Source organism: Pristiophorus japonicus, chromosome 15, assembly GCF_044704955.1.
Source record: "Pristiophorus japonicus isolate sPriJap1 chromosome 15, sPriJap1.hap1, whole genome shotgun sequence".
Lineage (NCBI taxonomy): Eukaryota > Metazoa > Chordata > Chondrichthyes > Pristiophoridae > Pristiophorus > Pristiophorus japonicus.
The window spans coordinates 30,106,067-30,122,336 of NC_091991.1; the positions used below are offsets into that span (position 1 = coordinate 30,106,067).

The window sequence follows — 16,270 nt, forward strand, 5'->3', positions numbered from 1 at the left end:
CCTCGCTACCTTTGTAACCTCCTCCGGCCTGCCAACTACCAACAACAACAACAACTTATATTTATGCAGCGCTTTTAACGTAGTAAAACGTCTCAAGGCGCTTCACAGGAGCGCTTTAAAACAAAATTTGACACCAAGGCACATAAGGCGATATTAGGGCAGATGACCAAAAGCTTAGTCCAAGAGGTAGGTTTTAAGGAGTAGCTTAAAGAAGGAAAGAGAGGTAGAGAGGCGGAGAGGTTTAGGGAGGGAGTTCCAGAGCTTAGAGCCCGGGCAACAGAAGGCGCGGCCACTAATGGTGCAATGACGTTAATCAGGGATGTTCAAGAGGGCCGAATTAGAGCAGCTCACATATCTCGGGGGTTGTGGGGTTGAAGGAGATTACAGCGATAGGTAAGGGCGTGGCCATGGAGAGATTTGAAAACAAGGATGAGAATGAAAATTGAGGCACTGTTCAACCGGAAGACAATGAAGGTCAACGAGCACAGGGGTGATGGATGAGCGGGACTTGATGCGAGTTAGGACGCGGGCAGCCGAGTTTTGGATCCCCTCAAGTATACAGAGGGTCGAATGCGGGAGGCCAGCCAGGAGTGCATTGGAATAGTCAAGTGTAGAGGTAACAAAGGCATGGATGAGGGTTTCAGCAGCGGATGATCTGAAGCAGGGACGGAGTTGAGCAATGTTCCGGAGATGGAACTAGGCAGCCTTAGTGATGGTGCGGATATGACTCTCCGAGATCTCTGCACTCCTCTAATTCTGGCCTCTTGAGCATTCCCGATTTTAATCACTCTACCACTGACCATCATGCCTTCAGCCACCTAGGCCCTAAGCTCTGGAATTCCCTTCCTAAACCTCTCTGCCTCTCAATCTCTCTCTCCTCCTTTAAGATGCTCGTTAAAACCTATCGAATTCTGTTCTAATATCTCCTTGTGCCAGTGTCAAATTTTGTTTGATAACTCTCCTGTGAAGCACTTTGGGATGTTTTATAACGTTACAGGTGCTATATAAATGCAAGTTGTTGTTGTTGTTGTTGTGCTCCTCTCCCCCACAATTGAATCTATTTCAGGAAAGGCCTGACATGACATGCACGATAACAACACCTAGCCGAAGAGAGGAGAGACTTCAACTGCTGTCTGGAGTACACACAAAGAAAGGTCATTCTGCAGCCTCAGTCCTCTGTCTTTTCCCTCCCTTCCCTGACCCTCCCCTTCTCTGGACTGCCTTAAATAGCCTGTCTTTTTTTGTGAAGGTGCAAGGGAATACATAATTTACAGGGTACGGTAGCAGAGTGGTTATGTTACTGGACTAGTAATTCAGCGGGCTGGACTAATGATTTGGAGATGTGAATTCAAATCCCACCACGACAGCTGGGGAATTTAAATTCAGTTAATTAAACAACTAAATCTGGAATAAAAAGCTCGAGTCAATAATGGTTACCATGTAACTACCAGATTATCATAAAAACCCATCTGGTTCACCAATGTATTTCAGGGAAGGAAATCCTCTGTCCTTACCCGGTCTGGCCTATAAGTGACTCCAGACCCACAGCAATGTGGTTGACTCTTAACTGCCCTCTGAAATGGCCTAGCAAGCCGCTCAATTGTATCAAACTGCTACATCAGTGGTTCAAGAAGGTGGTTTACCACCACCTTCTCAAGGGCAATTAGGGATTGGCAATAAATGCTGATCTTGCCAGCGACGCCCAGATCCCAGGAATGAATTTTTTTAATTTGGGCTCATTTTTGTATCCCGTGACACAAATAACCTTCCGGAAATATTAGGGGTTCGAGGGTCTCGCGAAAAGGAGGAACTGAAAGAAATCCTTATTAATCAGGAAATTGTGTTAGGGAAATTGATGGGATTGAAGGCCAATAAATCACCAGGGCCTGATAAGCTGCATCCCAGAGTAGTTAAAGAAGTGGCCCTAGAAATAGTGGATGCATTGGTCATCATTTTTCAACATTCTATTGACTCTGGATCAGTTCCTATGGACTGGAGGATAGCTAATGTAACACCACTTTTTAAAAAGAGAGGGAGAGAGAAAGCGGGTAATTATAGACCAGTTAGCCTGACATCGGTGGTGGGGAAAATGGTGGAATCAATTATTAAAGATGAAATAGCAGCGCATTTGGAAAGCAGTGACAGCATCGGTCCAAGTCAGCATGGATTTATGAAAGGCAAATCATGCTTGATGAATTTTCTGGAATCTTTTGAGGATGTAACTAGTAGAGTGGACAAGAGAGAACCAGTGGATGTAGTGTATTTGGACTTTCAAAAGGCTTTTGACAAAGTCCCACACAAGAGATGAGTGTGCAAAATTAAAGCACATGGTATTGGGGGTAATGTATTGCCGTGGATAGAAAACTGGTTGGCAGATAGGAAGCAGAGAGTCGGAATAAATGGCAGGCAGTGACCAGTGGGGTGCCGCAGGGTTCAGTGCTGGGACCCCAGCTATTTACAATATACATCAATGATTTAGGTGAAGGAATTGAAGGTAATATCTCCAAGTTTACAGATGACACTAAGCTGGGTGGCAGTGTGAGCTGTGAGGAGGATGCTTAGAGGCTGCAGGGTGACTTGGACAGGTTAGGTGAGTGGGCAAATGCATGGCAGATGCAGTATAATGTGGATAAATGTGAGGTTATCCACTTTGGTGGCAAAAATAGGAAGACAGAATATTATCTGAATGGTGACAGATTAGGAAAAGGGGAGGTGCAACGAGACCTGGGTGTCATGGTACATCAGTCATTGAAGGTTGGCATGCAGGTACAGCAGGCGGTGAAGAAGGCAAATGGCATGTTGGCCTTCACAGCTAGAGGATTTGAGTATAGGAGCAGGGAGTTCTTACTGCAGTTGTACAGAGCCTTGGTGAGGCCACACCTAGAATATTGTGTTCAGTTTTGGTCTCCTAATCTGAGGAAGGACGTTCTTGCTATTAAGCGAGTCCAGCGAAGGTTCACCAGACTGATTCCCGGGATGGCAGGACTGACATATGAGGAGAGATTGGATCGACTGGACTTGTATCCACTGGAGTTTAGAAGAATGAGAGGGGATCTCATAGAAACATATAAAATTTTGATAGGATTGGACAGCTTGGAGGCAGGAAGAATGTTTCCGTTGCTGGTGAGTTCCAGAACCAGGGGTCACAGTCTAAGAATAAAGGGTAAGGCATTTAAGACCAAGATGAGGAGAAACTTCTGTCATGTATTCAACTGTCATTGTAACCCATGTATAAACTGACCTAAGTTGTACACCGTGAGAACACTGACCACTAGGTGGTGAACTTGTGGGAGACACTCCTAACCTGGACTTTCAGGTATAAAAGGGGAAGCTCCAAGCACCTTCTTCACTTCAGTGCTGGCTAATAAAGGCAACTGGCCACAGTGTGACCTTCTCTCAAGTATGGGCCTCGTGTACATTTGTACTGTATAGTAAGAACATATTATTGGCGACGAGAAACTGGGATTTAAACCACGCGAGCATGGCCACTAGCAGCACAGACGAGAGGTACTTTGTTGGTGATGATTGGGATGACTTTATTGAGAGACTACAGCAATGTTTCGTCACTAAGGAATGACTGGGACAGGATTCGGCCGACAAACGCAGGGCTCATCTCTTGACGGTTTGTGGATCCAGGACGTACTCCCTGATGAAGGACTTTCTAGCACCAGAGAAGCTGGCGGACAAGACTTTTGAACAGCTCAGTAAGTTGATCAGGGAACACTTTAAACCGGCGAGCAGCATGCACATGGCGAGACACCGGCTTTACATGCACCGGCGGCGAGAAGGGCAAAGCGTTCCAGACTTCGTGGCAGACCTCCGGTGACTGGCGAGTCTATGTAAGTTTCCAGATGCATGCAGAGCCGAGATGCTGCGAGACTTTTTTATTGAGGGCATCGGGCACGCTGGGGTTTTCAGGAAATTGATTGAGACCAAAGACTTGACCTTGGAAACGGCTGCTTTGATGGCCCAGACATTTATCTCAGGGGAGGAAGTGACCAGAATGATGTTTGACAAAAATCTTGGTTTTAATGCAGCAAATGGACAGGGAGTCAACATTGTTAATGCAGCACACAGTTCTCCAGGCAGACAGGGGCAATCGGACATGCCCGAACATGTAGTCGAACCCAAAGAGGGAATTCAACAGAGACAATGGCTAGCTGAACGGGCGATTCATGCCATCGCAAGGGACAATGCGGCCAGTAATGGGGCCATCAACACCTGTCAATGGTGCGTTTAAGGACAGTTAAAGAGACAGTCAGAGACGATCGACTGGCAATGGACCTTTTGTTTCCAACAACGGCCCATGTTGGAGGTGTGGAGGCAAACACACAGCCAGAACTTGCAGGTATCAGCAATATACCTGCAGAAACTGCAACATCAGCGGTCACTTGGCACGTATGTGCAGGAATCCTGCAACCAGGTTGATGTACAAGGAGGACAGGCCCGATGTAAGCCCTACGAGGCCAAATGGACACTGGGAGAAACTGCTGGAAGCTGAAGTTCAGCGAGTTCAGGTGGAGCACATATACAGTTCATATACCAGGACGCCACCGATAATGATGAAAGTGCTCCTCAATGGCATCCCAGTATCAATGGAGCTATTCACCGGGGCCAGCCAGTCCCTGATGAGTGTCAAACAGTTCGACAAGTTGTGGGCGTCCAAAGCCAAGAGGCCAAAAATTATTGCCGATTGAGGCACAGCTATAGACATATACAAAGGAGATCATTCCGGTGCTAGGCAGCGCCACAGTAGTCGTGACCTACAAAGATTCGGAGAACAGGTTGCCATTCTGGATTGTCCCGGGGGATGGTCCCGCACTGAAGGGGAGGAGTTGGCTTGCTGTCATGAACTGGAAATGGGGCGATGTCAATGCAATTTCTTCTGTGGAGCGAATATCATGCTCACAGGTCCTGGACAAATTTGACTCACTATTTCAACCCGGCATTGGCACTTTCATGGGGACCAAGGTAGTGATTCACATAAATCCGGACACCAGGCCAATACACCACAAGGCCAGAGCGGTGCCATACGTGATGCGGGAAAAGATAGAAGGCGAATTGGACCGCCTGTTGAGGGAAGGCATCATCTCGCCAGTCGAATTCAGTGACTGGGCAAGCCCAATTGTGCCGGTGCTCAAGGCGGATGGGTCAGTCAGGATATGCGGTGATTACAAGGCCACCATCAATCGGGTGTCACTCCAAGACCAGTACCCGCTACCGAGAGCGGAGGACCTCTTTGCGATGTTATCCGGTGGCAAACTTTTTTCAAAATTGGACCTGACCTCAGCTTACATGACCCAGGAGCAGGTGAGTGAGTCGAAGAAGCTGACCACCATCACGACACACAAAGGATTGTTTGAGTACAACAGATGTCCGTTCGGGATTCGCTCAGCCACCGCGATCTTTCAATGAAATATGGAAAGCCTCCTCAAGTCGATTCCAAGGACGGTGGTTTTTCAAGACGACATCCTAAGCACGGGTTGCGATACTGATGAACACCTCCACAACCTGGAGGAAATGCTACGCAGACTGGAACGGGTAGGTCTGCGATTGAAAAAGGCGAAGTGCGTCTTCCTAGCTCCAGAGGTAGAATTCCTGGGGATGAGGGTAGCAACAGATGGGATCAGACCTACTGCGTCCAAAATGGAAGTGATTCAGAGAGCACCCAGACCCCGTAACACGACAGAGCTGCATTCGTTCCTGGGGTTCCTGAACGATTTTGATAACTTTCTTCCCAAATTGAGCAGCTGTTAGAGCCGCTACATGTGCTTCTACGCAAAGGTCGCGAGTGGGTCTGGGGGGACAGCCAGGAAAGGGCTTTTGATAGAGCATGCAATTTGTTATGCTCCAACAATCTGTTAACGCTATATGACCCATGTAAGAAACTTGTTTTAACGTGCGATGCTTCGTCCTATGGGGTCGGGTGTGTGTTGCAGCATGTTAATGCCAAGGGTCAGTTACAGCCGGTAGCTTATGCCTCCAGAAGTCTGTCCCAGGCAGAAAGGGGCTACGAAATGGTAGAAAAGGAAGCGCTTGCGTGCGTATATCCAGTAAAAAAAATGCACCAGTACCTGTTTGGCAGGAAATTTGAGCTGGAGACAGATCACAAACCCCTAACGTCCCTTTTGGCCGACAACAAGGCCATAAATGCAAATGCGTCGGCCCGCAAACAGAGGTGGGCACTCACGTTAGCCGCCTATGAGTATACAATTTGGCACTGACCGGGCACTGAAAACTGCGCCGATGCACTCAGCAGGCTCCCACTAGCCACTACCGAGGGGGCAACCGAGCATGCTACTGAGATGGTCATAGCTGTTGAAGCTTTCGAAAGCGAAGGCTCACCCGTGACAGCCCGTCAGATCAAAGTCTGGACAAATAGAGACCCGCTACTGTCTTTAATCAAGAAATAAGAACATAAGAACATAAGAATTAGGAACAGGAGTTGACCATCTAGCCCCTCGAGCCTGTTCCGCCATTCAACACGATCATGGCTGATCTGGTCGTGGACTCAGCTCCACTTACCCGCCCGCTCCCCGTAACCCTTAATTCCCTTATTGGGTAAAAATCTATCTACCTGTGATTTGAATACATTCAATGAGCTTGCCTCAACTGCTTCCTTGGGCAGAGAATTCCACAGATTCACAAACCTCTGGGAGAAAAAATTCCTTCTCAACTCGGTTTTAAATTGGCTCCCCCGTATTTTGAGGCTGTGCCCTCTAGTTTTAGTCTCCCCGACCAGTGGAAACAACCTCTCTGCCTCTATCTTGTCTATCCCTTTCATTTTGTGTCATGAATGGGGACTGGGCAGCCACGTACGGGGCATGCCCTGGGGAATTTAAACCATTTCACAGGCGCAAGGGTGAACTCTCGATTCAGGCCGATTGCCTTCTGTGAGGAAACCGAGAAGTCATGCATCAGATGGGCAGAGAGGTGTTCATCAGAGAACTCCATAATGAGCACTCGGGCATTGTCATGATGAAGGCAATTGCCAGGTCACACATTTGGTGGCCAGGGATAGATGCAGATCTGGAACTTTGTGTTCGCAGATGCAACACGTGTGCCGAGCTGGGCAATGCGCCCAGGGAAGCCCTCCTTAGCCCCTGGTCCTGGCCCGCCAAGCCATGGTCACGCATCCATGTGGACTACGCAGGTCCTTTCATGGGAAAAATGTTTTTGGTTGTATTAGACGCCTACTCCAAATGGATCGAGTGTGACATTCTCAATTCAAGCACATCCTCTGCCACGGTAGAAAGTCTACGGGCAATGTTCGCCGCTCGTGGTCTACTGGACGTCTTGGTCAGCGACAATGGCCCGTGCTTTACAAGCATTGAATTCCAGGACTTCATGACAGGAAATGGTATCAACCATGTCAGAACGGCACTGTTCAAGCCGGCCTCAAACGGCCAGGCGGAACGAGCAGTGCAGATAATCGAACAGGGGATGCTCAGACTCCAAGGGGGTTCCCTACAAAGCCGCTTATCATGCCTCCTGTTGGCCAATCGATCCCAACCACCCGCAGAGCTGCTAATGAAAAGGACGCTCAAAACCAGGTTATCCCTTATACACCCCACCATGAAAGAAATTGTTGAGAGCAGGCGCCAGTCACAATGTGACTACCATGACGGGAATGCGAGGGCGCGATGCATTGATGTCAATGACCCTGTCTTTGTCCTCAACTACGCTGCAGGGCCCAAATGGCTCGCAGGCACTGTGATTGCCAAAGAGGGGAAGGGGATTCTGGTAGCTAAACTTACCAATGGACAAATCTGCCGCAAATACGTGGATCAAACAAAAAGGAGGTTCAGCAACCCCATAGAAGAAGCAGAGGAAGAACACAATGTAGAGTTCACTCCACCACAGGTGACCGAACACCAGAACCAAGTGGAGGAGAGCCCAGTCACTGTGGGCAGTCCGGACAGGCCTGAGGCACCGCAAACAGCAGACACTCAGGCCAGCGCCCAACAACCGGAGCCCCAACTCAGGCGCTCTACAAGGGAGCATAAACTACCAGAGAGACTTAACCTGTGATCCCAATAAGACTTTGGGGGGGAGGTGATGTCATGTATTTAATTGTCATTGTAACCCATGTATAAACTGACCTAAGTTGTACACCGTGAGAACACTGACCACTAGGTGGTGAACTTGTGGGAGACACTCCTAACCTGGACTTTCAGGTATAAAAGGGGAAGCTCCACCCACCTTCTTCACTTCAGTGCTGGCTAATAAATGTTACTAGTCACATAGTGACCTTCTCTCAAGTATGGGCCTCGTGTGCATTTATACTGCATAGTAAGGACATATTAACTTCTTCACTCAGAGAGTGATTAACCTGTGGAATTCTCTACCGCAGAAAGTTGTTGAGGCCAGTTTGTTAGATATTTTGAAAAGGGAGTTAGATATGGCCATAACGGCCAAAGGGATCAAAGGGTATGGAGAGAAAGCAGGAAAGGGGTACTCAGGTTGAATGATCAGCCATGATTTTATTGAATGGCGGTGCAGGCTCTAAGGGCCGAATGGCCTACTCCTGCACCTGATTTCTATGTTTCTATGTTTCGTGATGACTTTGGCAGGAGGCCCAGTCAATTTTCGTGGTCAATTTGAACAGAGGAGCTTCCAGCTGCGTAGAAGCAGCTCACCCTTTGGGAGAATGGGAAATCGGTGGAGCATAAACTGATGTGGGTCTACATCAGCACCTTAAAGGGCTGAAAAGATCCTACTTCAATGCAGCTGCATATTTAAACAGCAGGGAATTATAAATGGCATACCAAGCAACAAGGAGGTTAAACTTAAATTCGGCTTAATGGGCTGGATTTTCGGCTTTGCTGATTTCGGGGCGGTAATGGCGGCAGGGCGGTAAAGTTTGCGCCTCAGTCATCAAAATTGGGCAGCTAGGCCCTGAGTGTGGGACGGAGCGCTAAGGGAGGCATTGTACACCTCTCTTCGGGCGCTAGGCCGGCTGAGCATGCGAAAATCCCGAGCTAAAGAGCCGGCCCAGAAGCGCTCTGAGAGAGGCCTGGGGAGAGAAAAAAACTTGAAAAAAACCCACCTGAAATATTCCCAAAACATAGCCCTCGCCACCACAACATAAATCGGAAAAGTAAAAAACAATCGCACTCACCTGAGGTGGACATTACTTACCTCACTGTTTCCACAGACGGTCCCAGGACGGCGCGCTGCGGAGTGTACGGGTCGGGCGGGAATCAAACAGCGAGCTGGTGACTCAACCAGGGGCGTTGCACACCGGCTCAACTCTACCGGGCAGCAATGCTCCACGCCCTGCCGACACTGGCCCCAAAACCCCCTGCGGGGCGCTGGAAGCTCGCCACCTGCCCAGAAGAGTTCACCGCCGCCATTGCCGTCCCTGCAGGGTGAAAACTGAGGTGGAGAGGAACGGAAAGTGTTTAAACCCCCCCGCAAAAAACGAATGAAGCAAAATGTAATGCCAGGCATGCTTCCAGCTTTAATCAATGGCAGCTTATGATCCCTTTCAGTCGTGCTGCAAATGGCCACCTCCTGTCTTGCAGCGCCCGTGGGGTTGTGGGTGGGCACAGCCAGCACTAACTGACACTATAATTACATCGCAGTCCTAACTGCATCATATGAGCCCTATTTAAATATATTAATGTGGCCCCCATCGGCAAGAGCGCTGACCACCTAAATCAAGGTCGGCCCAAAAATCGAAAAAGGTAGACCTCCAACAGTACGGCGCCATTAAAAAAAGATTGTCCCACTACCACCCGTTTAATACCTAAAAATGGGGCAGTAATGAGATGATCTTTGGCCCCACCAGGGGAGGTGTCTATCTTGAGGGAATTGGTCCTCCCCACAGTGAAGCTGGAGGATACCTCCATCTTATTAGTACTGCAATCATTGGCTGACTCAGAAAGTGCACCTTTATTTTCATTTTGTTCAGCTCATTTAGTATCCCAAAGTGACACATCCCTTCCTAAGACTCTCAGAACAACAACAACAACTTGTATTTATATAGCGCCTTTAACATAATGAAACGTCCCAAGGTGCTTCATAGGAGTGCTATGCGATAAAAATTTGACACCAAACCGCTTAAGTGGAAATTAATGCAAGTGACCAAAAGCTTGGTCAAAGAGGTATGTTTTAAGGAGCGTCTTGAAAGAGGAAAGAGAGGAGGAGAGGTTTAAGCAAAAGACACGGCCACCAATGATTGAGTGATTATAATCAGGGATGCTCAGGAGGGCAGAATTAGAGGAGCGCAAATATCTCGGGGGGTTGTGGGGCGAGGCCTTGGAGGGATTTGTAAACAAGGATGAGAATTTTGAAATCGAGGCATTCCTTAACCGGGAGCCAATGTAGGTCAGCGAGTGCAGGGGTGATGGATGAGTAGGATTTGATACGAGTTAGGACACGGGCAGTTGAGTCTTGGATCACCTCTAGTTTACGTGGGGTAGAATATGAGGCCAGCCAGGAGTGCGTCGGAATAGTCACAAATAGAGGTAACAAAGGCACGAATGAGGGAGGATGAGCTGAGGCAAGGACGGAGACAGGCGATGTTACGGAGGTGGAAATAGGCGCTCTTAGTTATGCTGTGGATATGTGGTCGAAAGCTCATGTCAGGGTCAAATATGACACCAAAGTTGCGAACAGTCTGGCTCAGCCTCAGACAGAAGTTGGGGAGAGGGATGGAGTCAGTGGTCGGGGAACGGAGTTTGTGGCCGGGACCGAAAACAAGAAGAGAAAGAACACCTGAGCATTGCTTACTCCAGAGTAATTTGCTTCCGACTTCTTGTTTGCAGGCCTCCCAGCCTCCACGGTGCCTCAGGGACTGAGTATAGAGCTTGGATTCATCCTCGGAATGTGACCGAGATCCAGAATCAAGGGCAGTGTAGCAGATCGTAATTCTCAACCTGCTCGCAGGCCTTTGCAGCATGAAGTGAGTTTGCGATGGTTGGGTTGACAAGTTGCGCATCTCCCGCTTACAGGATATGCCTGGTTCACTTTCAGGCAGGTAGCTTAGCACACCTTCCAAGTGGGAGGCAAACATTTCTGACAATATCTTGCATTCCCTATGGCCATGAACATAGCCAAGCTCAATTTTGGCAGGAATCTATGAGGTAGATTTTCATCTGGTGGACCAGTCGTCTACCCTTTACCAATGGAATGAATATCGGGCAGGTTATATGATGGGCAGGCGATCCACTCTGCTAGATTACCACCCAGGCGGTGAAGGTAAATCTCTACTCCAATTCATCGCTAATTCTGAGGAATGTCGGGCTTCAAAGAATTTCCTGAATTCTTCAATTGTCTTTGGGGGATCTACAGTCACACACCTGTTCATGGCCAGGTTTCATTCCTTTATTTTCTCCCTCCTGACACTAAAAGTTAATGAGCTGGGTTTTCTGGTTCGTTGCGCTCGGGGTTGAACCCGGGAGCGGTATGAAAGGTAGCGGTGTTCAGGTCTCCTGTGCCCCGCTGCGATCCTCCGGTCGTGTTTTGCAGCGGCGCTAAGCAGCACCGCTGGGTGTACAATGCCTCTAATTGCAACACCGGTGCAAGATTGAGCTTCTGCCTGATCCGCCCGCCCAGCGGTGCGCCTCGCAATGACCGCCTGGGGAAATCAGAGGGTCCTGCCATGCCGGCGGTGGAGAGGAAGATAAAGTACTCCGAAGGTAAGTGCGAGTGTTTTTTGTTTTAATTTTTTGTACGATTTGTGTTACGGTGGTGTGGGCAATGTTTTAGGAATGTTTTTGTGTGTTTTTTTTTAAAGTTTCCTCCTGCCCCGCCCGCTCCACCCCCGGCCCCCCCCCCCCCCCCCCGACTCCCCCCGACTCCCCCCCCACGCCCACCCATCCAGGCCTCGCTCGGGGCAAACACGGCCTGGCAATTTAATTCACGAGTTTCCCAACCTTGCGCTACGAAAAGTGTACAACGCCCCCTGACACAGGGCCCTGATGCCCAAACTTACATACTAAAGCGCAGACTATTTCCGGCCAACTCTCCCGCCCCGCCGCCATTATCTCCCTGAAAACAAAAAAGACAAAAATTCGGCCCTATAGCTTTCCAGCTCATTCTCTTCAGTCACATTGCTTTTCGTGAAGACATCTTTGTCTACATAGTCCAGTTCATTTTTTTCCCCTTTTCAGCTTTACCTGCACTTTTCTCTTAGCATTGCCTACAAACTGCTGCTCAAATGTTTTTGATTAGTTCTCCAGACCTACAAGTCTCTGCTTCCTCGTCACTGTTCTTGTAGGACTCATTAACGGTGGTGTTTCCTCCTCTACATGGCTTTGCTGACTATAGTTTACATCTCATTGATAGCATGACATTCAAGTAACTCCCTTGTTAGTGCTTTGCTTATTCCCTGCCCTTTGAGAGGTCAGCATTGAATTATCCCTGTTAAACTGCAAACCTAGTTTTAGTTTTACTTAAAGACTGTATCGTCAAAACATTATAACAATTACCGTCTAATTGGACATTAATTGAAAACTTCGAATTAGGAATGCAATAAGGAGACATGAGTTCAGTATTATTAATTGATGTAGGGGAACGGTAGCATAGTGGCTATGTTACTGAACTAGTAATCCAGAGACGTGAGTTCAGAATCCCATCATGACAGCTGGGAAATAAAATTCCGCTAATTAAATTGATCTGGAATTAAATAACTATTATCAGTAACGGTGACGATGAAACTACCAGATTGTCATAAAAACCCATCTGGTTTATTTAGGGAAGGAAATCTGCTATTTTTATCCGGTCTGGGCCTATAATGTGGCTTCAGGCCCTCTGAAATGGCCAAGCAAGCCACTCAGTTGTACGAAACCAAACTGCCTATGACAAAGTCAGCACTGTGGGAGGACCTTCACCACACGGACTGCAGCGGTTCGAGAAGGCGGCTCAAGGGCAATTAGGGATGGGCAATAAATGCTGGCCTTGCCAGCGACGCACGCATCCCGTGAATGAATACTTTAAAAAAAAATCTACTCGATTATCATCTCTTAACATAAAGCTCGACGACATCCTGCAAGATTTGGGAAAATCTGAATGACATTTAAAACATGAATCAAATTTCGCCATTAATGGCTACATTTTTCTCTATATATGAAGTAGATGTGGCCAATCAATATGGCAGTGCAAAGTAGTAATGGATTTTCTTCTATTTTTACCATTACTTGGAATTTTAGTCCCATGATAAGATATATTTATGAAGGTTAGCCCTTTATAAAAAGAAAATTGTTTTGTAAAGGCCAATCATGATAAACTCCAGCAGAATTGTTTGGAAGGATGGAAATTCATATTCAGACCTGTGAGTTAGTTTTAACACATAAGGACAAGACTTGGAAGTATCAGTGCGACTAGAAGTTAATGTTTAAAATAATCTAAACATATTTGGCTGCCCGTGTCTTAACTCACACCAAGTCCCGCTCACCCATCACCCCAGCACTCGCTGACCTACATTGGCTCCCGGTTAATCAACGCTTCGATTTCAAAATTCTCAGCCTTGTTTTCAAATCCCTCCATGGCCTCGCCCTTCCCTATCTCTGTAATCTCCTTCAGCCACAACATCCCCCACCCCTCCCCCCCACTGCCGAGATACCTGTGCTCCTCTAATTCTGCCCTCTTGAGCATCCCTGATTATAATTGCTCAACCATTGGTGGCCGTGCCTTCTGTTGCCTAGGCCCTAAGCTCTGGAATTCCCTGTCTAAACCTCTCCGCCTCTCTATCTCCATTTCCTCCTTTAAGATGCTCCTTAAATCCTACATCTGCTCTAATTTCTCCTATGTGGCTCGGTGTCAAATTTTTTGTCTTATTATATTCCTGTGAAGAGTCTTGGGATGTTTTATTATGTTAAAGGCGCTATGTAACTACAAGTTGTTGTTGTTGTGTAACACTTTCCCATGTCAGCACAAATAAAAATTATCAATAAATATGTCATTTTAAAAAAGGGCACAGATTTCATGTTCACAAACATTACTTGTTGTTGTCACAATTTCTGACCGCGCTTGTATCAACATTTGCCATTGTAAATTAACTTATCTACATTTCCTATTCAATTTTGCTATGTCAACAGTCACGATGTAGTTGTGGGCTCTGGCCACAAGGTGGCATTGTGGAGCAGGTTTGTGAACTATCACTCCTAACTGCAGCACCATCTTGTATATCATAGAATCACGGAATGGTTACAACACTCTAGGAGGCCATTGGGCCCGTCAAGCCCCTGTCGGCTTTCTGCAAGAGCACTTCAGCTAATCCTATTCCCCACCCTTTCACCATAGCCCTGCAATTTGTTTTCCTTCAGGTACTTATTCAATTCCCTTTTGAAAGCCATGAATGAGTCTGCCTCCACCACCCTTTCAGGCAATGCATTCCAGATCCTAACCACTCTCTGCGTAAAACAGTTTTTTCTTATGTCGCCTTTGGTTCTTTTGCCAGTCACCTTAAATCTGTGTCCTCTGGTTCATGACACTTCCGCCAATGGGAACAGTTTCTTTCTATCTACTCTGTCTAGACCCCTCATGATTTTGAACACCTCTATAAAACCTCCTCTCAATCTTCTCTGCTCTAAGGAGAACAACCCCAGCTTCTCTAGTCTATCCACGTAATTGATGTCCCTCAACCCTGGAATAATTCTCATAAATCTTTTCTGCTCCCTCTCTAAGGCTTCACATCCTTCCTAAAGTGCGGTGACCAGAATTGAACACAATACTCCAGTTGAGGCCGAGCCAGTGTTTTATAAAGGTTCATCCTAACTTCCTTGCTTTTGTACTCTATGCCTCTATTTATAAAGCCCAGGATCACATATACTTTTTAAACCGCCTTCTCAACCTGCCCTGCCAATTCAATGATTTGTACACATATACCCCCAGGTCTCCTAGTTCATGCTCCACTTTAGGATTATAACCTTCAGCTTACATTTATCAATGGACTGAGAATAAGAGTATGGCCAATTTACTCATTCTCTTAGAACATGCTGAATGTCAAATGATTCATAATTATATAAATTCAGTTTGTATAAAAATATAATCTTTGTATGGGGTTAAACAAGGCCTGGAAAATATACAAATGTGTTGATATTCCCAACAGATATTCCAGCACAAACCCATTTAGAAGAAGAAGATGGAACACTTTTCTAAGGTCCCTGAAAGTTAATGTTAATCTATTTACTGTCAGGGATCTACAGCGTTCTTCTTGTAGTTAATTAATCTGGATGCATTAATTATTCACCTGCCTGCTTTAGAGTGTGCATTGGGCCAGAATTTGCTGTGATAGTAACGCCAAGGCTAATGGAGCTCATCGTTATTTCTGGGTAAATGAGGAGGAGACGAGGAGCAGGTGCGCGATTAAATGTAAATATCCAAAAGTTGCTGTCCCATTTGCACCGCTCCGCCGTCAGTTTCCTCGCGCCCTCAACCTCCCCGTTTCTTTAGGAACCTGTTGTATTCGCCCATTAATTGCCCATTAATCTCACCATAGAAATGTAAGTCTTACAAACTTAAGTAACCTGATGTCAGCTGTGGCTCAGTGGATAGCACCCTCGCCTCTGAGTCAGAATGTTGTGGCTTCAAGTTCCACTCCAGGGACTTGAGTGCATAAATCTAGGCTGGCACTCCAGCATAGTGCTGAGGGAGCGCTGCACTGCCAGAGGTGCCATCTTTCGGATGAGACGTTAAACCGAGGCCCTGTCTGCTTTCCCAGGTGGATGTAAAAGATCCCATGGCACTATTTCGAAGAAGAGCAGTGGAGGTATCCCTTGTATCCTGGCCAATATTTATCCCTCAATCAACATAACAAAAACACATTATCTGGTCATTATCACATTGCTGTTTGTGGGAGCTTGCTGTGTGCAAATTGCCTGCCGCGTTTACCACATTACAACAGTGACTGCATTCCAAAGGTACTTCATTGGCTGTAAAGCACTTTGAGATGGTCAGTGGTCGTGAAAGGCGCTACATAAATGAAAGTCTTTCTTTATGGGGAAAGGGCAGGGGAGTGGGATTAATTGGATAGCTCGTTCAATGAGCAGGCACAGGTACGATGTGCCAAATGGCCTCTTTCTGTTCTGTATAATGCTATGCCAATTTTTTTTAAATCTTGCTTTTCCTTTATGTCTCTTTTTTCTGTCACTCTTAATTCAATCTTTCATTCCCTCTCTTTATTTTTCTTTCTGTACCTGATTTGATAATAAATTCACCCCCTTTAATTCGCCATCCTTCTCAGTCCTTCCTGTGTTTATTTCCCAATCCTTAAATCTCATTGGTTAAGGAGATGCCCTGTTGGTTGCCCCGTTCACTCAAG

General features: G+C 47.0%; 1 protein-coding gene across 6 annotated transcripts in view; it reads right to left on the reverse strand.

Annotated features, from left to right (window-relative positions):
- LOC139281436 (chemokine-like protein TAFA-2) overlaps positions 1-16,270 on the reverse strand; it is a 378,326-nt gene that overhangs the window by 232,896 nt on the left and 129,160 nt on the right. For 3 of the 6 annotated variants that reach the window (XR_011596876.1, XR_011596872.1, XM_070901600.1), the window contains exon 1: positions 9,142-9,245. The exons of the other annotated variants lie outside the window; for them this stretch is intronic. The gene's annotated coding sequence lies outside the window, so the exon portion shown is untranslated. Of the gene's footprint in view, positions 1-9,141; positions 9,246-16,270 lie in introns of those variants that run through there. 6 annotated transcript variants of the gene reach the window in all.